This window comes from Vulpes lagopus, chromosome 7 (genome assembly GCF_018345385.1).
Source record: "Vulpes lagopus strain Blue_001 chromosome 7, ASM1834538v1, whole genome shotgun sequence".
NCBI lineage: Eukaryota > Metazoa > Chordata > Mammalia > Carnivora > Canidae > Vulpes > Vulpes lagopus.
Genome location: NC_054830.1, coordinates 43,001,055 through 43,025,451, shown reverse-complemented (window position 1 = coordinate 43,025,451; position 24,397 = coordinate 43,001,055). Strand labels below are relative to the sequence as shown.

The 24,397-nt window shown below is 37.0% G+C and overlaps 1 protein-coding gene across 8 annotated transcripts in view; it reads right to left on the bottom strand.

The window, feature by feature from the left end:
• CNTN4 (contactin 4) overlaps positions 1-24,397 on the bottom strand; it is a 913,336-nt gene that overhangs the window by 864,020 nt on the left and 24,919 nt on the right. The window contains exon 1 of one of the 8 annotated variants that reach the window (XM_041761631.1): positions 22,020-22,193. The exons of the other annotated variants lie outside the window; for them this stretch is intronic. The gene's annotated coding sequence lies outside the window, so the exon portion shown is untranslated. Of the gene's footprint in view, positions 1-22,019; positions 22,194-24,397 lie in introns of those variants that run through there. 8 annotated transcript variants of the gene reach the window in all.

The following is a 24,397-nucleotide window of genomic DNA, read 5'->3' as shown; positions in this document are numbered from 1 at the left end:
AAGACAGAGCACTTTTCTTGAATCTGCTGGGTTTTTATTACTTTTAACTGTAAATAATCTTTATGGCAAAGTGGCCCATCTTGGAGCAGACTGACATGGGCCCCTACACTGTTCTTTAAAAAATGGGAGCCTAATTTTATTTGTAAATATAGATTAAAAGTACACATGATCTATAGTAGCATCTACGTTGCATGCTGCTTTGAAGACATCACATAGAGTTACAGAATTTCAAGCAACATTTCTCATGGTCTAGAGCAATGCTATTTTCTAATTAGGAAGATCTCTATCTTCATCATATGAACCTGAAGGTGCTTTTTTTTTTTAAGATTTTATTTTTATCTATTCATGAGAGACACAGAGAGAGAGGCAGAGACATAGGCAGAGAGAGAAGCAGGCTCCCTAAGGGAAGCCTGATGCCAGGACTCAATCCCAGGACCCTGGGATCACGATGTGACCAAAGGTAGGCACTCAACCACTGAACCACCCAGGTGCCCCTGAAGGTGCTTTTAAAGTACAGCAGTAACTGTGAGCTAGTGGGGCATCTGAAGTGTGTGTGTGTGTGTGTGTGTATGTGTGTGTGTGTATAGATACACATTATATATATTAATATATTATATAATACTTATATAAGTATTATATATATAATATATTCACCTAAAAATGATAACTTAGAGTCAAGTGACACATTTCTCAATATAGCCCTCTATAGACTAAAAGTTGTCATTAAACTTGCCATGAAGTAAGTTCTATGTTAGGCATTTAAACAATCAAATGCAAAGTGTACACCTCTTAGAGCAAAATAAAACCACTGTATACTACCCTGGAAAAATAAAACCACTGTATACTACCCTGGAATTTTTACAATGCTAGTACTCTTTAAACTTTAAGGCCACTGTAAGGCAGACAAAACATTTCTAAAATTATATACTAATCTAATAGTTCAAAGCTTGATGCAATATGATATCTTCCCAGTTTACTTTTTTTTTATTTTTGTTTATTTGAGAGAAAGAGAGAGAACATGCATGAGGTGGAGGACAGAGGGAGAGCAAGAAAGAGAGAGAGAGAGAAAGAAGCAAACTCCCCACTGAGCAGGAAGCCCGATGTGGGGCTCAACCCCAGGACCCTGGGACCACGAGCCAAGCCGAAGGCAGACGCCCAACCAAACAAGCCACCCAGTCGCCTGCCCCTGCCCAGTTTACTCTAAATTGCAAAAACAAATTTCTCAAATTAGAGAAGAATCAGTAAAATATATGAAACTCAATGCAATTGAAGAAAATCAACATTATTTTAGTATTCGAGACTGCAGTAAAAAAATTCATACCCTCAAAGAAGAGACACCACCAAAATAATTTTTAAAATCACTGAAGGAAGGGGATGTAATGATTAACTGGCACCTAAAGGTAATTGGCTAACTACTAAAAGGTATTAAATATATATTTCACAGAAAATTACATTCGTCCTTGACCTTTGCTCTTCTTGGATCCACTTATTATTAATATATCATAATACATAAATGCCTCATATTGGAACTGTCTCAAGGCATATAGTTATATGGAAGGAGAGATATTAACATTCACTGACTCATTTAATTCCATCATCATCTGATAATTATTAAGTCCATTTATCAAGCCTCATAAGATTTAGACAAATGGGCTAATTTTACCCTACTGTCATAGCCAAAGAAACAGTGTATTTTTAAAGCCAAAGTTGCAGAATTGCTATTAGTCCTACTATTTCTATGAATTATCTTCAGGGATAAAACCTCTCCACCGATCAGCTGTGTGGGAGCCACAAAATATTTCCAACTTGAGATACACTGTATATGCCCTGATGAAAAAAAAAAAAAGATCCTAGGCCTTATGAAATAAATGAGACAGAGAAAAACAAATGCTGTAGGATATCCCTTATATATGTGGGGAAAAAAAAAAAAAAAAAAGCTAAATTCACAGAACCAAAAGCTAAAATGGTGGTTACCAGTTGCTGGGATTGGAAATCCATAATATGTTGGTCAAAGAGCACAAGCTTGCAGTTAGCAGATGATTAAACTCTTGGGATCTAATACACAGCATTGTGATTCTAGTTAACAATACTGTTTTATATACTTTTAAGTTGCTAAGACAGTAAATCTTACATTTTTTCTAAATGGAGGTGTTAGTTAACACTACAGTGGTAATTATATTGCAATATATGTGTACCAAATAAACACACTGTACATTTTAAATATATGTTAATTATATCTCATTAAAGCTGGAAAGAAAATGAAAAATTTTAAAAAGTAGATTATATATCTCTATGAGTTTGGCCACCTCATTTATTTCAAATGTGTTTGTATACTGTGGATATGGTATTATAAACAACATAATGGACACATGTACAGATAAAGTTGATATTAAAAGGTAAAAAAGAAAGAAAGGAGAAAAAGAAGGGAGGGAGGGAGGGAAGGAGGAAGGGAAGAAAAAGAAATGAAAGAAAGAAAGCTGGCCCTAGGAGGTAGCTTCAGAAAAATCAATGTCAATGGAATAATATGGGAGTGAACACAGAATCAGTTTGAAGAATAAAAATGCAACAGGCAGCCATGACATGGAATTTGAAAACAGGAACATAGCTATTAATGAGTAGAGACAGAGGAGGAGAAGGATACTCAAGACAGAAAATAAGAAAGGCACAAGACTAGAAATTTTGAGATCCATTTGAGGAAAGAAAGGTCATCTTGTTTGATCAGAGCGATATATATAAAGTAGAGCTTGCATAGGAAATAAAGCTAGTCTTGTTTCATGAAGGCTCCAAATCAGGCTAAGAAACGTATGACAAATATGAAGATAGCAGTGATCCAGTGAAGGCTGCTGAGGTGGGAAATAGTCACATCCTTAAAAATTTGACTGAGAAAGACTTTGCTGGCACCTGTACAAAAAATGGGCAGGGTACGTTAAAGAGTGGATGCCAGGAAAAATGTCTTAGATGTTACAAAAGGTGGTCACAAAAATATTTAACAAATACAAGCAGTCATTTCCATTCATGACACATAAAAATTAACAGACTAGAGTCTCTTCTGATTTCTGGATTATTTAACAATGGCCTGTTAAGACTAATACAAGGGGTTTTGTTTGTTTTTTTGGGTTTTTTGCTGATTTTTTAATTTCACTGGTTTTTATTTTTTAAAACCCAGATATGAAAAACAGACATAGTTAAAATCATAAGTGGTATAAAAATCCAATAGCATGCTGGAATGCCGAAAGAACTAGACATTTTCTGTCATAGTCTGAAATGGTAATTAAAGACAAAAGTGTGAGCTCTAAAGGCAAAAGAAATCAGACATTTATTGAGTACCTACTAAGTACCCAGGTTACAAGTAACCTCCTAGGGAAGTATTGAGTATCACCATTTGATTTACTGATAACGTGATACATAACTAATATATATCTGGTAGGGACTGAATGGAGGTTTCTGAATGAAAACAATCTCATTTTCTATATACACTTAAACCTGAACAAAATACAAACTGCAAGTCATGACTATAAAGGAGTTATAAAATATTGTGAGTTAGGATCATCACATATTTTGAAATGGGATAAAACACACAATGTCAGTGAGCACTGATACCCTATACTAAGGGTAACCATTATTTTATGAAATATTAGTCATATATAAGTATTTATTTATTCATTTATTTTTATGTGTGTATTTAAAGGGATAGTATTTAGGGGTGCCTGGCTGACTCAGTGGAACATGAGACTCTTCATCTCAGGGTTGTGAGTTCATGCTCACATTGGATGTAGAGATTACTTAAAAATAAAATATTTAAAAAATTAAAATTAAAAATAAATAAAAATAAAAATAAATTTGGCATTATTGTAAAGTAAGTTTGAAAACTACTGTACTCACTACAAGATCCTCAAACAAGACAGACAGATAGACATTACTAAGCTTACTTTTGGGAATAAATTTTTAGTATATCTAAAATTCTAGTAGCAATTTTTAGTGTAATCTAAAATTCTAGTAGCAATTATTCTAAGTTTTGCATATGATGTCTGAATTAATACAGTGGTCTATTATATTATTCCTCAAAATCACAATAAAGAATATTAGTAATATTAGCACATGGTAAAGTCTTTGCTTTCTAGAATACCATCAAATGTAAACAAAAATTACCATTTATTTATAAAACAGACATCACAGATAAAATAACGTAGCAAGTTTACCTATTTGTCAGATGACTTCTATATTTAGATAATATAAATACTTTCCTAATTATTAAATCTCAAATAAAAGTGCTAAAGAAAAAAAACTAATGCCAACACACCCTTTTTTAAAAAATAAGAAATATTCTAGTATAGTGATTAAAGCACCAGTTTGTGTCTCAGTCTATTGTAATAGGCTGTAGGTCTTTAGTCCAATTATTTAACCTTTTTAATCCACAAGTATCCTTGTATTGATAGTGGAAATGATAATACTACTGACCATATAGACTTGTAAGAAGGATAATGATAAACTGCATGTAAAGCGTGGAGTGAGAATAACAAGATCTTAGAAAATGTTCAACAAATATTACTGAAACTGCATTTCACATTGAATGGTTAGTATGATTAATTTATGAAAAAAGCCAATTGCTGCTTTCAGTAAATCTCAAAACAACTAAACTAAACATGAGGCATACAAGTCACAAAAGCTCAAGTTCTAAGGATATTTTATCATTATTCCTGATTTTTCCCCAATTTGTCTGTTCTTTCCTGTCAGTCTTCCCACTCTCCATTAACTTACATAAATTAAAAGCTCTATCTCCCCATGCCACACTATTGTGTTTTATAGTATTATTTCCATGCCTCTAAGGGGCAAAGCCTCTAGTCTCTGTTCTGAAGGATTAATGGAGAAACAGGGAGTGAAGAGAGATGTAATGTGACACGGCCAGAGTTGCTAGGCCAGCAACATGACCAACTGTACCTTAAAATTCCTTAAATGGGTTCAGATCACCATCGTGTGATAAATGTGTGGACTGCTTTATAAAGAATTGCTTAACAGTGATTTATTTCCGAGGGAAAACAAAATGACACCAGAACTAATTTGATGAAGTGACAAGAGAACACAGATTTTAGTTGTGGGTCAGAGACTCTCTTCACCCTTCTGCTACCGTTATGTTCCAATGAGCACAGGAAATATGAGTTTGAAAACTACTCTGTTTGAGGAAACAATTATGAAAAATAAACCCAAAGCATCATAGATAACCTCCATGTGTACATCTGCTCTCATGAGACCTCCCAAAATGGTTTTACTAAGCAGTGCTTTCCTGCTTAGTAAGGAAGCAGAGAAGGAGGAGAGAGGGATGTAGATCATGGTGCAAAAGCCTTACGGTTGTATCTTATCTTCCTTGCATATGTATTCCTGTTTATATGACTAAAATAAATCTAGGATGAACAGGGTGACTTCAGAATTGAGAAACTTGTCCCAAGAAAGGCCGGGCAGATTTTTCTCTCTTAACAAGAGGATACCAGTGGCATTTGGCTGGCTCAGTCAGTAAAGCATGCAACTCTTGATCTCTGGGTTGTTACTTCAGCCCACTCTGGCTATAGAGCTCACTTAAAAAATAAATTAATTAAATTAAAAACATTAAAGTACAAAAACAAACAAATGAACAAAGGATAACATATCACCCAGGCACTCCCTGCCTTCTTTATCTTTAGGTCCCGAATTCCACTTTTAAGAATGAGCATTAACACCAGGAACTGGGACCAGAAAGAAGAATAAAATACAACTCAGATCCTTAACAATCCTTGTTTCTTCTTGTAGGAAGAGGAGAATCAACTATTATAGGTAATCAAGTGTCACACATACCTCCACAACTCCCCGCCTTACCCCTGTCTATCCTGAACCCCTTGAATTGTTTGCACAGCCAAGGCTGATAAACTTTCTACAATGGGAACCATTCTTCAGAAAAGGGCCTTTCTCTTTTAAAATCTCTATGAAAACCCATAAGGTTGCCACAGATAAAGTGGCAGATAAAGAGAAGTCATCATAATTATTACAGAAGCTGTTTATATGAAAGTTTTCAGGTATAAGGAACTCATGACTTCTCATCTAGAAGCAGAAGAACAGTTTTAGGCTAGAGGCTAAGAACTGCTGTGTCCTAAAGAATCTCAGGGCCTTATATGAGGGCTATGGTTAAAAAAAATAAAAAGATTGCACTTTGTTCACAACTAATTTTAGTTAATCCCAATCACTACTGTAACTCAAAAAACGGGGCTCAGAAACCCTACTTCCCACTTACACCATTCACTACAGCAGCTCAAGTATTATACCTCAAAAGGCATAAAAGCAACCAAAATATTATGGTATAAGTCAGCTTTCATTACCCATTGAAATTAGTCATGGCTGCCTTTAATTAGCACCTTTACCTTTAGTGGTTCATCACAATGCAACAGCCCAGACACGAAAGGACACAGCACATCCTTTTGGTTTCTGATTCTGTGCTTAGTTACAACAGAACCTTGGGTGATCATTCAACCATAAACTCACTTTCCCCTCCTATAAATCAAAGATAATAATAGCTCATAGGTTTGTGAATCAGTTAAGTGAATGTAACTAAATGATTAGGAGCAATGCCTACCTGGTACATAGCATGCACTTAATACTTAATAAATACTTAATAAAATTGGTCAAGTGGTATAATAGAGGAGTGAAATTTTAGACTGATATCTGAGCTCAAAATTACAGTCTAGAAAGGACATCACCAAGATGGCACATAGGTCATCCCTGACTTCACTCTCCCTTACAAGAACAAGTAACAATTCTAAAAGAACAAGACACCACTGAGAATTCTGGTACCTGAGGATGAGACTGAAACATCCCTCTCCATCCTGCACCATAGAGAATGACTGCATTAGAAGGGTCAGAGAAGCAGCTACACACTTATAGCACAGCGCCATGCTGAGAGGTCCCTCTTGGGCCTCCACTTCCTCTGGTAGGAAGAGAGCACCAGGGGGGACAAACATCCCTGCCTCTCCCCAGAACTGTGGGCCACTTTGTGAAAGCCACTACTCTCATCTTGTCCCTGGGGATACTCTCATCTTGTCCCTGGAGATACAGAGGAATCTGCAGGGCTCAATCACTGGGTATATGTGATAGAGAAGATGGGGTAGAGCCTAAAAAAAACAGCATATGGATCTTGTCAGACTGAATTTATATCCGCAGGCAAAGTAGTAATTCTAAACCAGTATTTTTGCTCATCTACAGAACCAAGTCAGGAATGTACTCTGACAAGGAAAATGGCAGGATACAGATATGAGTGATCTGGATCTTCAAACAAGGAGTTTTGCTGGCCCTAGAGCCCAGTTTGCCCAAGTCCAGGTAAGTAGCTGAATCCCAGCCCCACCTGCTGTGGAGAGTGTTTTTGGGCCCTATATGACCCGAAGGTCTGGTGATAAGGCCTAGAAGTTACGCAGCACAGCAGTGCTCAGGCCAAGAAGTAGAACAAAGCCAGGGGCTCTGTTCAGTCAAGGAACTGGGAGTACAGGAAATCCAACCATGGCACATGGAAAGTCACAGAGCCTTTCAGTAGCTCTACCTTCGGTGTCACTAAACAGTGCAGGGAGTGGCTTCTCCCATCTGCAGAGCAAAACTAGTAGCCTCACCTAACCAAGACAGCAGGGTACAATTCTGGCCTGATTGGGGTTCCCAAACAATGAACTATACAGGCTCTGGGTCTTGTCCTGTTGCCTTGCAAGAGCAGAAAAGCTAATTCATAGCTCTATCAACTACTGAATATAATACAGTCTCAAATATCTAGTAAGTCTGAAGGTAGGCAGTATCAGAGCATATCCTACAGCCTCACTTGAGCAGGAAACCAAGCCAGTGGTCCTACTCGCTGTTCTTAGCCAGTAGCACAGTCCCCATCCCCATCCTCAGAGATGTAACAATTGCCTCATTTAAAAATAGACCCTAATAGTAGGCCCCACCTACCCAAGGACACTATCAGCAGACACGCCCAAAACCCAAACTGACCTGACTGGTGATAAATTCTGTCAAAGCAAACCTGTAAAGTGTAAAAGAGGAGCCCAAGCACTCAAATGCACAAATGCCAACCTGATTAACCAAAGATTACGAAAAATCAGGTACACATGACACCATGCAAAAAAATAATAAATCTCCAATAACTGACCTAAAGAAATGGAGATGCATAAATGTTCAAAGATTTCAGAATAATCCTTGTAAGGAAATTTAGAGAAGTACAAGAAAACACAGACTAATAACTAAATGAAATCAGGAAAACAATGCTAAACAAAATGAAAAATTTGACAGGAAATAGAAACCACCAAAAAAATAAAGTAAGTCAACAAAAGAACTCAATAGAGAGTTTCAAAAATGGGCTTGACCATGTAGAAGAAAGAGTCAGTTACCTGGAGAACAGGACATTGGAAATTACCCAGTCAGAGGAACAAAAAATAAAAAGAATGAAAGAAAGTAAAGAAAGCCTGTAAGATTTATAGTATACACCATCACCAAAAACAACAAAATTTACATTATGGGAATTCCAGGAGAAGAGAAAGAAAAATGGACAGAAAGTATAGTTAAAGTAATAATACTGAGGCACCTGGGTATTTCAGTTGGTTAAGTATCTGACTCTTGGTCTCAGCTCATGTGATGATCTTGGGGTCCTGGGACTGAACCTCATATTGGGCTCCATGCTTGGCAAGGAGTCTGCTTGAGAATTCTCTCCCTCTGCCCCTTCTCTCTCTCTCTCTCTCTCTCTCTCTCTCTCTCTAATAAATCTTTTTAAAAAATAATAAATACAATCATAATAGCTGAAAACTTCCCAAATCTGGGCAGAGAAATGACCAAACAGATCCATCAGGCCCAAAAGATGCCAAAGAAGTTGAACCTCAATATAGCTTCACAAAAATACATTATAATCAAATTGTCAAAGACAAAAAAAAATCACTTTAAATCAGCAAAAGAAAAAAGTTACCAGAAGGGAACCTCTATAAGACTACTGATGGGGATCCCTGGGTGGCGCAGCGGTTTGGCGCCTGCCTTTGGCCCAGGGCGCGATCCTGGAGACCCGGGATCGAATCCCACATCAGGCTCCCGGTGCATGGAGCCTGCTTCTCCCTCCGCTTGTGTCTCTGCCTCTCTCTCTCTCTCTGTGACTATCATAAATAAATAAAAAAATTAAAAAAAAAAATTTATAAAAAGACTACTGATGGTTGGGATCCCTGGGTGGCTCAGCGGTTAAGCACCTGCCTTCGGCCCGGGGCGTGATTCTGGAGTCCCGGGATCAAATCCCACGTCGCGCTCCCTGCAGGGAGTCTGCTTCTCCCTCTGCCTGTGTCTCTGCCTCTGTGTGTGTGTGTGTGTGTGTGTGTGTGTGTGTGTGTGTGTCTCATGAATAAATAAATAAAAACTTTTAAAAAAATAAGACTACTGACAGATTTCTCAAAAGAAATTTTTCAGGATAGGAGGCAGTGCGGTGACATATGCAAAATACTGAGAGTAAGTGTCAACCATGAATTTTAGACCCAGCAAAGCTGTCCTTCCAAAATGAATGTTTCCCAAACAAACAAAAAGCTGAGGGAGTTTATTACGAATAAATCTCCCTTACAGGAAATGCTGAAGGGAGTTCCTTGAATGGAAGTAAAAGGAAGCTAACTGCCCCCAGCAAAATATTTAAAAGGTAGAAAAAATATCACTGGTAATGGCAAATATATAGTCATCATTAGATACTACAATGTGCTAACAGTGTGTATAATTCACTTACAACTCTAATTTAGAAATAAAAAATGAACATAGTAGAAATAACCACATCTACAATAATTTGTTATTAGTTATACAACATAAAAAACATTATATTGTAACATCAATAACCAAAAATGTGAGATGGAGAAGTAAAACTGTAGAGTTCATGAATTCTATTGAAGTTGTAACACCTATTTTAAAATAGGTGTTATAAGTTTAAGATATTTATAAGTTCATAAGTTTAAGATGGAAGCCTCAAGATAACCACAGCAGAAAACATGAAATAATTATACAACAGAACACAACAAAGAAGTCAAAGCACACTGATACCAAAGGACAAAAAAACACACACAAAAAAGGCAGCAGGATAAGAAACAAGAAACAACAGATCTACAAAACAAGAAAACAATTAACAAAATGGTAATAGGAAGTCTTTACTATCAATAATAACTTTAAACATAAACAGATCAAATTCCCCAAATAAAAGACACAGTTTAACTTCATTAGCAATCAAAACATTTGTGAAAATAACTGTGAACCAAATCCACAAATAAAGGAAGAAGAAAACATAGATCTAAACAGAACTATTTCATTCATCAATTTGGTCATGGTTCATTCTAAGTTACAAAGAAAATGGGAAACCTTAAAAAAATGCAGTCTGTAAAATGCATCAATGAAAATGTACCACAAGTCATGAGATGGTCAGAAAATATGTGGCTGTAATTGCAATATGGTGAACCATCCAAAGGAAATGAGCACTGATGCTTCAAGTGATCTTGAGATTAACCACTTACTTAATGACAGCACAAATCAAGGCATACATTTGAATGTAGTTAAGAGAGTAAAGAGGTTAAGGTTTGTTTCTTCAGGGGAGAGCAGAGGTACAGTACAGTTTCACCAATTCACAATCACAAGAAATAGAGGCAAGCTCATTCATAAAACCTGAAAGTCATGTGCAAACTTCCTCCTGGATTCTCTCTTAAGATCTTGCACTATATGCATGAAATCAAACCCTGAAAATTTCTAGTAAGCACTGCTGCTTCCCTTCTCTCTTTCCCTTTCTCATCCCCCCCTCACCCCCCCCAACCCACCCACCCCCACCCGTCTTTCCTCATCCCCTCTTTCCCCTTCTTCCGCTCCTCTGATCATTTGCAAAGGCAGCTATACTAGTTTCTGAACTGATAAGGGAAGGGATGATTAAGAAAACTGAAGTGAGAAATGAAATAATATCCAAAAGGAATGCAAAGGCCCAAGCTTTTTTTTTTTAAGTATATTTTGAAGAGATTACAAAATATTTTTACGAAAAACATTATTCACAGTAATCATATTATAGAGCTAGATGCTTCCACAAATATGGGGGAAAGATGTATGCATCCACACTGTACATCCATGGCTTCCACTCTTGGCTGTATGACCAGTCAGCATAGATCCAAGCAAAGGCAAAACAATGTCCTACAGGTTTTGTGTGAATGATTAACAGGTCTATGACAGAAACAAAGTGTCATAAAATAAGTGTATCATGATGAAGAAGTAAGTACTGATGGTAGCAATCTCCACTGGCCAGGAGGTTTATTTTTGTGTACACCCTTGGTTCCTGACTAAGCCACTAACAGACAATGATTTAGTGCATTTCAGTCTTTACTTTTATTTAAAGCTAGATTCATAAAACGGATGCATCTGCCAAAGGCTGTAAGCTTTTTGGAGGCAATCACCAGAACCCCACATAAAAAATATACGACAGTGAGAGTACATCTGCTTGAACACAAGCATGTATAATTAATTCTGCTTGTGGCAAACCTGAGAACAGTAAAGGTGATTACGTAGTTATCAGTTTGAGACTCTGAAAGCCTTATCATTCTAGAGCCTGAGTTTCTATCATTTCTTCAACTTCATATCTGTAACTCCTTTCCTATTGCTGATGTGAAAAACTACCACAAATATAGTGCTTTACATCAATATGAATTTATTATCCTATAGTTCTGGAAGTCAGAAGTCTAAAATGGGTCTTACAGGGCTAAAGTAAGTGTTGGCAGGCTGCACTCCTCTTGAGGGGTCTTGTAGAATCTGTTTTCTTGCCTTTTCTAGCTTCTAGAGGGGGTTCTCATTCCTTACTTTGTGGCTTTCTTTCACCTTCAAAGCTAGCTACCTCATCACTCTGACCTCTGCTGTCACCATCAGGTCTCTTTTTCTGTCTCCTCTACTTCTCTCTCCAGAGATTAGGACATGGACATCTGTGGTGGGAGCCATTATTCTATCACAACACCCTGCATGACAATTTTATAGAAAGCTGCCTTTTGTAATGGAGGAAAAATCATTTAAAATTCAAAAGTGCTCTACATTTCAGGAATATTTCCCCAACTTTCCCAGCAACTATTATTCCAGCTGAAAGAGAATCAAGTGACACCAATTTGAGGACTCCATATAACCCTCTACCTTGTAAACTGTATACTGAGTTTCCTCAGGCTGGTAAATTATAAAACTTAAGAACTTTAAAAGAAACGAAACTGGGATTCATAAGGAAATCAGAGGATACTCTTATCACAATGACATGATATATGATAGACCCAGGCATATACAAGTAGAGACAAATGAAAAAAAAGAAAATGAAGTTATTTTTTTCCAAATGCAATATAAATCTTCAGACAGACTTCAACTTTGTGCTACCAAAAAAAAAAAGGAAGCCATGGGAGCACCAGAGTGGAACATTTGGCTAAGCATTCAACTCTTGATTTTGGCTCAGGTCTTAATCTCAGGATAGTAAAATCAAGCCCTAAGTCAGGCTCTGCACTTAGGACAGAGTCTGCTTAAGACTCTCTTCTTCTCCCTCTGCCCCTCCTGGTCCCTGCGCATGTACCTCCTCTCTCTCTAAAATAAACAAATAAATCTTTAAAAAGGAAAAAAAAAAAAAAAGGAAACTATGTTTTCAGATAGACCTAGATCTTAAAATCTTTATTGACCTGATTGGGGCAGCAAAGACACTCATCTTTTTGCTAATCGTGTAAGAAAACGTGTCACTTCTGTGTCAATAAATATTTTAAAAGCTACAGTATGTTAGGTGAGTTTCATGGATTAAAAAGAAAAGGCTATACTTGTCCATGATAAAGGCCCAATTGATTTAGAAAAGGAAACAACAGGAGGGTGGCTACGTTTAGCAGGAGTGTCTACTGTTCCCTGCGGCAGAACTTTTGCCAGCTCTTGGTTCTGGAATCATTCAGCTGCTGTAACACTCCCAATCAAGCAGTGTTGTAAAAGTGCCCTTAAAGTCCAATTTCTAACACCATTCCATGAGCACTTCATTGACAACCTAATGGTTGTCATGGTTCCCAAGTTGTGCTGCACTTTCAAGATACTTCTGGGGAGTTCAGTTTCAACAACATATTGCACTACATTCCTTTTGATGGTCTTATCTTTGCAAAGCTAGGTCTATACCAATGCTGTGACAAAATGGGCTGCATAATAATAAGTGTAGACAGGAAATAGTCAATAGTCAAATCCAATTCCAATGTCTGAGATTTCATTCAGAGCCTAAGAAGGGAACATAACTTACTTGAAAATAATTATGGTTAAGACTGGAATAAAAGTATTTTTCTTTGAACTGATGTGTATTTTTTCAAATGGCATAATTTTTTCAAGTTATTCTGCAAAATTAATACTTAGTAATTTGTTTTAATCTAACTACTTAATAAATGAAAGTGTTGGGCCTAGAGTGCTATGAAAACATTACAAAGATATTAAGGAGACCTTGAATCAGTTTGGGAACTTTGGATCTATCCTCTTCCCTTTAAGATGTTCACAAATACTGGCTCTCCTATTTCACTGACAAAACCTAGTACCCAGAAGACCACATCTTCATCTGTTATAGGAAAAAGTGTGCATTTTCCACGTCTCCTGGAAAATCTCCCTTTCTCTCCTGCTTTCCAGAAAACTTCTCTCTTCTCCCTAAGAAACCATACCATGGCAATTACTTGTTCTTTGGCTGCCAAGCATTTGAGCCTCTTCCTTTTTTGGGAAGTCTCCACCATCAGAAGACACATTGGGAAACAGTTGGATTCTATTATAAAAGCTAAAATAGGCTATTCACTTGCCCAGGCTTCCTGTTGCCTGGGAACAAATGCCCAATACATGTTTAGCCAACAAGATACACTGCTTCTAGAACTACGAATGGGATCCAGAAAGGAAAAAACAAGGAGTGGTATGAGCATGGTGGCTACAGAGTCAGCAACATTCAGTCTCAAAGACAAAAGGAGCAGCGGTACCAGCAGTAAAATCCAGCGTCACTGTAGCAGCCAGGACCCAGCAGTCATGGGTGTCAAGAACACTGCTTCCTTGGGAAGTTGTAGTTATGTGGGTGCTTATTCGGCCTCTTCAATCCTTACTATTTTCTAAGTCTGATTCTACAATGTCCAATAGATTTCAAAAAACTTCATTTCTTTCTGCTTTAATCATCCACAGTAACTTCCTGTCAGTTGTAAAATCATGATGTATATAGCTCCCTAAACACAATCTTATTTCTACAGAAGGTTCATAAGCCTCCCAACATGATAAAGTTACACAAAATAACACAAAACTCAAAAAAGTGAATCAACTCCAGGCAACAAAACTCATTTTGAATAAAGCATCTTGCCAAAAATTCCAAACTCTCCCCACAATTATCACAGGGGATTAGAATGTGGAAAAGTAAAGAGATGACATCCTGTCTTGGAATACTACACAGTTCCAGAGTTAGGACAATGGAGAAATATGCTGCCCCTCCACACATTCCCTTTGTCTGTAGTGGCAAGGCAGTCCCACTGCTGATTTCTCTGCTTAGTTCATTTAGAATAAGACCTAAATCACTTGCTTTTTATGGGTAAGGCTGACATAACCTTAAGTAGAGCAATATGAAATGTGCCACTATAACATATGAAATTGACATTTCACGTCCATTTTAGATACAGCTTGATGACCTTAGTCTAAAAGAGCCATTTTAAGTGAGAACCAGAGTTTTATTTTTTGACAGATGGGTGCCATGGCTAGAGAATTTATCTACATTATATCTGAACTCAAGTATGATCTACACAATTATTTTGATTCAATGGATTTAGACACTGTCAAGATATTCTTCCTCTCCCAGATTCTAATTTGTTATGTCACAGATGTCCTATTTAAAGACCTTTTTTTTTTTTTTTTGTATTTCAATCACATGAAGCCAGATGACATGTAACTAGTCTTTCAAACTGATAATCCATATATTTCTATCTTTACTCATCTGGGGTTGTTGGAGAAGAAGAGAATTTACAATCAATTAATCCCCATAGTACACTAACAAAAAAGCAAACAAACATGGCCAATTCTGTTGAGTAGTATCTATAATTACAAGTACCATAAAGTACATTGTGTTTGTTTATATACCTGGAACACTGGATTCCTTTCTTTCTTTCTTCTTCTTCTTTTTTTTTTTTTTCCATCAAGGAAGCAATGTAACCCTTTCATTTTTAAGAATTATACACTGACAAATTACTGTCATATCACTTCTGAAATACAACTCTCTAAAATATTAAAAAAGTAGCTTAAATAATACATTAACAGAGAGAACCTGTGTGTTTTATTAAACTTGCCAAAACAAAAACACAAAAATGGGAGAATATTATGAATTTGTTCATAAAGACTAAATAATGGAGTATGAAAAACTTGTCCTTGAATTGCTACCTGGCTATAACATTTTTCTTCTCTTGTACAGTTTCTCCTACATCAGTGTATTTTTAGTCATTTTTTCAGTCATCAACAAAAGAAAATACAACACAGGCTGGTATAATCAAAATGAAAATTTAATGGTTGATATAAATGAATTCCACAACTAAATTGGCTTCAGGTACAACTTCATCCAGGAATAAAGACGGAATCATGCGTTTAGCTCTTTCATCCTTTGAAATGAATACATTTTCAATCAGTGCCTCCCTTTAGGATGGCAGAATGATAGCCAAGAACTTGGGATCACATCCTCATCCCTCAAAATACAGAAGTAAAGAAAATAAAGTCTTACAATTAGTATCAACAGACCTAAATGGATCATCTGAGATCATGGATCCATACCTGAATGAGAATTATAGCCAAATGCCTCCTAGAACACTGCCTACAACACAAATTCAACCCTAAGACCAGGGATGAAGCCAATGGCTCGCAGATCAAACAAAATAAACGTGGAAAAAGAATATCCCCCAAGGGAAAATTAGTGTTTATCAGAATGGAGATGGACTATGAACTTCAATGGGTTTTGCTCTTTCATGGCAGTAGCCTCTTCTCTCCAATTAGACATAAGTTGCAAGAAGCCAGGAACCATTTCCCATACTTATGATAACCTCTTCTGTTCTAAACAACCAATCTGGACACAGATCAGGCAATTAGGTATAAAGACAATAAACAGCGCATTTTTATTTTAGTTCATTTTAAAGATTTCATTTATTCATGAGAGACATAGACAGATAGGCAGAGACATAGGCAGAGGGAGAAGCAGGCTCCCTGTGGGGAGCCTGATGCAGGACTCAATTCCAGGACCCTGGGACCATGACCTGAGCCAAAAGTAGACGCTCAACCACTGAGCCATCCAGGTGCCCTCAACAGTGCATTTTTAAATCACAAAGTTCCAGGGTGCCTGAGTGGCTCAGTCAGTTAAGCATGTCATACTTGATTTTGGCTCAGGTCATGATCTCAGGGTCTTGAGATGAAGTCCTGCATCAGGCTCCATGCTGGGCTAGAGCCTGCTTGCCCTTGCTCATTCCCTCTGCTCCTCCCCATTGTATGCTCCCTCTCTCTCAAAAAAATAAATAAATAAAATAATTAATTAATTAAATCACTAGTTTCTCATATTACCTCTTCATTTGCATCAGCCAGCTCTACCTATTCTCCCCAAAATTTCTTTTTTTTTTTAAGATTTTATTTATTTATGAGAGAGAGAGAGAGAGAAAGAGAGAGACAGGCAGAGGAAGAAGCAGGCTCCACGCAGGGAACCCAACGTGGGACTCGATCCCGGGTCCCCAGGATCAGGCCTTGGGCTGAAGGTGGCACTAAACCGCTGAGCCACCCAGGCTGCCCTCTCCCCAAAATTTCTATCAACACCATCACTCCATTACTAGCTCTGAAAAGACAATATCAATTACCTCATTCTTTCTGAAATGCTTCCTCTGATGACAACAATCCCAGAATACTAACTTATGACCATATTCTCTCTGGCTCACTTATGCTACCATTCTCTTGTGTTTTTAAGATTTTAAGGCTTAAGAACCACCATTAGGGTGTACAGAATAGAGGAGATTTACTATCTCAAAGCTGACATTAAATATGCTTTTTTTTCAGACGGTAAGATCTTTGTATTTTATATGATACATTTAGGGAAAATAATATTCCAATGAATATGTCTCTTTCCAAGACCTTAGTATGCAATAGAATCCTTACTCTTGTCCCTAGCCTTCAGCCTATATTCAAGCCTTTTCTTCCTCCTTACCTCAGCTGGCTTCCTCAAGGACTACACAGGCCAACCAAATGTTCTCCTACCTGGTTTGCCATACCCTTTTCAATTCTGGAGCCCAGAGTATTTTTATTTAATGATTTCACTGAAATTCACTAGATTAGAGTTCCTCAACCTTGGCACTATTAGCATTTTGAACTAATACAGGAGCTCTCTCAAGAACGGTAGGGTATTTAGCAGTATCCCTGGCCTCTACTCATTAGATGCCAGTAACATTCCCCCAGTCATGAGAACCAAAATGTCTCTAGATATTAATAAATATCCCCTAGGGACAAAATTGCCCCACTGGGCCCCACTGGGCCCCACTGGGCAAAACTGCCCCACTGAACTGAGAATTTCTGCACCAGAGGTTAACTGGAGACATCAGAGGACAACTGGGGACATAAATTATGTTTTAGAGATATCACAAACTTTTAGCAATGATTATATCATTGTTCAAAACATCCAAGTGTTTCTTAAATTAAGGTATCTCCATATTCTCCTCTTAAAGCTTTTCTATGATTCAGACCAGATTCTATCATCCATCAACCTGCTGTCCTGCCTATAAAGTAGTTCTCAGACCCAAACTATGTATGAATTCAAATCACCTGTGAGGCCCTGGAGATTTTCATTTCATAAACTTGGTAGTGGGGCCAAGGAATGAATCTCTATTAATAAAAAGTTTCATAGCTGATTCTGATACATAGCCCCTGTACAAGCACATTTTTTTCTAAAATTGCAGGAAGGATTGAGAGGCAAATGACCACCAGGAGACCAAACTCCTCTAGACACAAACAAATATTCTGTCTCCTAATGGAAGTCAGGATGGGCATGTCCCAATTCAATCGTCTTTCCAATAAGTGAAGAAAGATCATAAAACCTCCTTTTACTTCTGTGGGCTTCTTAATCAGAGGAGGTCAATTTTTCTTTAATTCCATCAGTTCTTAAAGAAGTATCTTTTATAACAGAAGAGCAGACTAAGTCATAGAAAAGAAAATACAGGCTTTATAGGACACATACTCAATTTTCATAAGAAAATCATAAGAAAATAATAAGGCTTTAAATCTAATTCTGAAAAGTGACTTTTAATAAATCAAAAGATTGTTAAAGGATCTGACCAGTGATAAATTTGAAAAGGAAAGTAACCCTAAATTGAATAATTCATGAACTCAAGCATACAAGTAATTTCCTAAAATTTTCTAACAATTCATGCTGCCGTACACATATATTTACTTTGCTACATTAGAATATGAATTTCTCATCCTCAAGGGCTTTCATCTGTCCATTTTAACTCTACAAAGAACCAGTAAATATTACGGATAATATCAACAACATAATTGTTTCATATTACAAATAAGAAACAGGCTCTTTGATTCTGGGTTTGTGATCTAAGACCTAGAAATTGTCCAAACTGGGACAGAAATCCAAGTACTCATATTCTAAGTTCAATATGTAAAATTTTCCTTGAAATAAAATCTATGTACAGCTAAGAAAAAATACAGAAATCAGAGACTTTTTAAAAAGCTACGGAGAAACTCTGAGTTATTCTCTTTTGAGAATAGATCCAGTGGAATATGTAACTTACTCTTTACAAAGTAGCCTTATCTTCTTCTCTTTCCCTGTGCTAGCAGCAATCACTGAATGTATGGAGACTCCAGGTTTATTTATTTATTTTTTGAGACTCCAGGTTTAATAAGACTTTGACACTTAAGAAACCTTAAGAATTATATGGTAAAACAGATGGCAGAAAATGTCATTTGATTGCCAACAACTATAATAGAAAGAAAACAATCACCTTTTTTCTCTAGAGATAAAAGAACTAAATAAAGCTAAAATTAATTGCAGATAGAAGGAGAAAAGCCCAATAGGTGATGATGTCCCAACCAACCCTTACTTGCTCCTTCTCTCTTCCAACTCCTCCCATTCAACCTACTACAGATTGCTCTGGTGTTCCAATATCAAATCCATCATTTCTTCCCCTCTGTGTACCTCCTACTTCTTTCTTCTTCCTTTGTTTCATTATCTGCTTGCTTGTAACACCACCAAAAAACCAATTTCTCTCTGACATTCACTCTAGCAGCCTTTCCCAATTGTTGGGAAGCTGCTCAGGCAAACTGCTCTTCAACTCTTACTGCCCCTTTCTCAAAATCCAATACATCTTATTTCTCCTATAGTTTCCTAGACAAAGAGTCTATATAAACAGAGAAATGGGCCCTGTGTCATTCAGAATGAGGACCCATCGTATGTTCTATATATTGTTATTGCCATAACAATAAAGGTCTATTATTATAGAAAATCCCACTCATATGAAAAAATAAATATGAGTAAAGAAAAGACAGAATTTTTAAAACTCCTCCAGTAAGGAAAAAGGATGACCAACTTGGCTGCCAGCCAATCACAAATATTCACTCTCTATACTTGTCCAGGGAATACAAAATGATCACTATCCTCATCACAATGGCAAATTATAATGAAACCTCTGAGGATATTAGGGAGAAAGGCCTTGGTTTCAGGATTGTCAAAACAATTATAATAAAACAGCTGCTCACCTTCGTATGAGGAATTTAACACATTATCTCCCTTCTTCTTCACAACAAGCTTGTTTTTGAGTATCTAGTGTGGATAACAAACCACCCAGAAACTCTATGACTTATTACCATAAATTATTAGTTCTCCTATTTCTGTGAATGGGCTCAGCTGGGCAGCTATCCCTTGGAGTTTTCCACGCAATTATAGTCAGAAAGCACTTAAGACTGAAATTATCAAATGTCTTGGCCAGGGATCCCTGGGTGGCGCAGCGGTTTGGCGCCTGCCTTTGGCCCAGGGCGCGATCCTGGAGACCCGGGATCGAATCCCACATCGGGCTCCCGGTGCATGGAGCCTGCTTCTTCCTCCGCCTGTGTCTCTGCCTCTCTCTCTCTCTCTGTGACTATCATAAATAAATAAAAAAAATTAAAAAAAAAATGTCTTGGCCAGGCGGGGTTATCCATGGTAACTCACATGTCTAGCTCAGCAAGTGGGACAACTGCAATAGCATTTCTCTGGCCAGCAGTCACTCTTTCTTCACATGACCAGCCTGAGCTTCCTCACAGCATTTTTGTCAGACTTCCAACATGGCAGTGACTTCCCCCAGAGTGATCATACCATGAAATAAAGTGGATGCTGCAAGGCTCCTTGTGATGTAGTCACAGAAGTCATGAAGCATCACCTCCATTACATCTAGTGATGACACAAGGCCAGCCCAGATTCAGTGTGGGAGATGACCACACCAGGTAGAAACTTCCAGAGGCTCTTTGGGCCATCTTAGCTAACATGATGCCTACCGGGTAACCAGTGGAAAGTACTGTTTGAAATTACAAACAAGAAACAGACTCTCTAATTTTGGATCTGTGATCTAAATCCTAGAAATTATCCAAAATGGGACAGGATTCCAAGTATGCTGATTCTAAGTTCAATGTTCAGCCCATACCAGTCAGATGACAATGTTAAAATGGATTACACTTAAAAAGATGAATGAAGTTTTCACCCAAATGTTAATTTCACCTACAATTAATTAATTGTCCATGGAGTGGACATTTCGGGGCAGCCCACTATCCCACATTAGTCACATCTTCTTTTGTTAATAGCTATCCATTTTTCTTTAGGAACACTGCTCCACCCACACAAGACTCAAGATGTCCTATTCTGCCTTAGCTAAGGAAAGCACATGCTCAACTATCTCCTCTCTCTCTCCTATTCTTTCTCTTTTTCAGCTCTTAAACATAGTGGCAAAAGGACTGCAATGTTTGAAGCACATTTATTTTAGTGGCAATGTATTGGCAGAATGCCAACTAATTGTTGCGGATGAAATTCCCGCCCTACCCCTGTTATCCTCTGCCTGGTAGTCAGGCCACTTGATGCATTTCCCATAAATTCCCAGGTGAGATACACTGGATCTGTGGTAATGGAATAGGAAGGTCACTGTAGTGTTGTACATACCAGATCTGGTTCTAACCCAGCTCAGTTTAAATATGATTCAGCCACTACTCCCTTACTAGGTGTATGCATCCTTAGGCAAATCACTTAAATTCTATGAAGCTGTTCCTCACCTGTAAAACCAAATGAACAAAACTTTCTTCAAAGAATTGCAAAGATTAAATGAGATGATACAAGTTAAGCACAAGGTCTGGCTTGTAGTAAGCACCTCAGTAATTGTTAGCTATTACACTTAATATTACAGGTCCATAATTGCTTATCTGCAATTCTAATATCTAAAAAGTTCTGAAAATCAAATCCATTGTCAGCAAAACCTGAAATAGGGCTCCCTGTGATCTTTACACCATTCAAGTGGCTATTCTTTTTTCACTGCAGAAATGTCAATATGCGTGGTGTTGCCCAATATCCTACTGGAATAACAAAGGGCACATACCACAGCAGTATAACACCCTTTTTAAAAGATAAAAATCTAAAACACTTTTGACCCCAAAACTTTCAAATAAAAGAGTATAGACCTGTAAATTATTATTATTTATGAAATTTAAAATAAAAACTGCATATACTGAGAAGAATGGCTATGGAGAACTGGGAATGATCCCCCCAAAATGCAACTATTTATCAACATCCAGAAGTTATATGAAAGCCAATTTCAATAACAAACAAACATTTTACACTGAACTAATACTGCTTATATAGACAAATTGTGCCAAAGGAACAAATTTACATATAATTGGATAAGCTACTCTACAAATACCGTACTTCTAGTTAAGGCATGTAATTAGAACTGCATCTTCTGGCTTTTAAATTTAGTGTGTGTTTAAGAATTATATTTTATTACCTGAATAAATACCATTGGTTCCACACTTGTAGGTTTCTCACGGGCTGCTGTTCACTCATATCATACCCTCTTACTCACACTGAATTAGAAAAATCAGAGGTTTGAATTATAATCCTACCCTGGGACTGTTGCTTTTGTTTATACTGTCAGATATGGCTCTCAGTAGTTCAGAGCTCCAGAATAAAAGACTAAACCACTGTAGTATCCTTTCTCTAGGGTTAAATTTTAACTTCACACTAAAGATTCTGAGGCTCTCTTTCCGAAATTAAAATGTAAAGTTGAGGATAAACATGTAAATTCCCCATATGACAAATACAAAAATTATAATTTGTTAAAAAGGAGACAGCAGACCCAAAATGGAGTCATTTATGTTAAACGACATACCAGCAAACCAATGCTTAATCTCTAACCTAACTGCAGTTCCAATCATCCAGGAATGTAACCTTTAACCAGTCAACACAGAATTACCTGGTCAGCACTAGTGAGATGTTCCACAGTACAGGACCCTTCCATTCCCCTTGGGAGGGAAGCCTGGCCTGAACAGTGCATTCTTTGCTGATAATTTCCTTTCTCCACCTTCAAATACCTTTCCTTTTCTACAGCTCTGTAGAGCTCCTTTCTATTGCTACATGGGATACTGCCTGAATCATGAATTGCTGAATAAAGCCAATTTGATCTTTAAATTTACACACTGAAATTTTCATTTGACAATTCAAACCAGAGTGGCTGGTGGAGAGCCTTATTACTTCTGATTATGAATAAAGTTGTGATGCATTCTATCATTTTTCTACCATAGCTTTTTAGATCATTTTTTAAAAACTTAAGATATACCTTATTTATTTTTGTATTAAGTTTTTAAAATATTAATTCCAGTATAGGTACAAAGCGTTATATTCACTATAGGTGTGCAATATAGTGATTAAACAATTTTGTATGGTACTCAGTGCTCATAGAGGCAAATGTACTCGTTAATCCCCATCACCTCCTACTTCACTCATCTCTCCACCCACCCACCCCTCGCTTAAGCTACTATTTTAAGTAGCTTAAGATATATTTTAATTTACAGTATAAATGGTTTTGGGGAGCAGGCAAATGATAATAGGTAAAATTTATATATAATGCCAGCTTTAAAAAAGCCTTCATTTCAGAAAACATGTCTATTTGCCAAAACTGCAAGATTCATTCATGAAATCACCAAAGAAATTTATTTGAAAGGATCTGTTCATATAAACACTGATACTGGTATGCCATTTTATGTACAATCCAGTTAAGTAGGTAAATGAAGAAAATGAGTTCTATAAAAGCCAGGAAGTTTGTTCAAGGTCATGAAGTTAACTGGCAAGCAGATGGGGCAAAAGACCATTCATTAAAAACAATCTAATAACACGGTGAAGAGCTTCTCTCCAAAGTCTTCAGTATATTTTCAGTTTTCATGAATTTTTCAGTGAGCATCTGTTTTTAAGTAAGTAGAAACATATCCAGGGAAAATAAGACCCGTTATAAGAAATTAAAATCCACGTTCAGACACATGCTCTTCTTTACATGTTTGCTAAAGGAAATTTAATGCCATCAACACTTGATTTTTTCCAAGAATACAAGAGAATACAAAATAGCATATCTAAAATAACTTTCTTTATCCATCCCCACACTGTTTAAAACAACTCGTTTCTTCTCATAAATCTAAGGATAAGGAAGCCAAAGGTTCTTTTTTTCTCATTACAAATAACTCATCCAGCAACCAAAGAAGGTCTCTCATATGTTGTTTTAGAAGAGTATTTGCAAACAATGTTGTATGGGCTCTTAATGCCACAAGAAGAGTTTTGAGCTATTTTAATATAATAGTACATTTAAAATCTTGAAAATTCAGGGTTAAATAAAGTTTGAAAAATTCTTTTATTTCATTTTCCATACATATAATATATTCTATAATTTTCCATATTCCAATATTGTATTTTGGAAAATAATTCTCTATAATACATCATAATTAATCCAGATTTAAGATTACTATAAAACCGGGATCCCTGGGTGGCTCAGCGGTTTAGTGCCTGCCTTCAGCCCAGGGTAAGCTCCTGGAGTCTTGGCATGGAGTCCCACATCAGGATCCCTGCATGGAGCCTGCTTCTCCCTCTGCCTGTGTGTGTCTCTGCCTCTCTCTCTCTCTCTGTGTCTCTCATGAATAAATAAATAAAATCTTTAAAAAATATATTACTATAAAACCAAAATCTAGCCTATTTTTTAATGTTTCTAGTAATGGCTCAATACATGATGAGACACCCTATTTATGTTTAGACCATTCCACTCATTTGCCTCCCTGTGGTTTCCTTAATATGTCTTGGTTCTTACCTCTTTGTAAATGCAAAACAGATCTTCCATTTAAA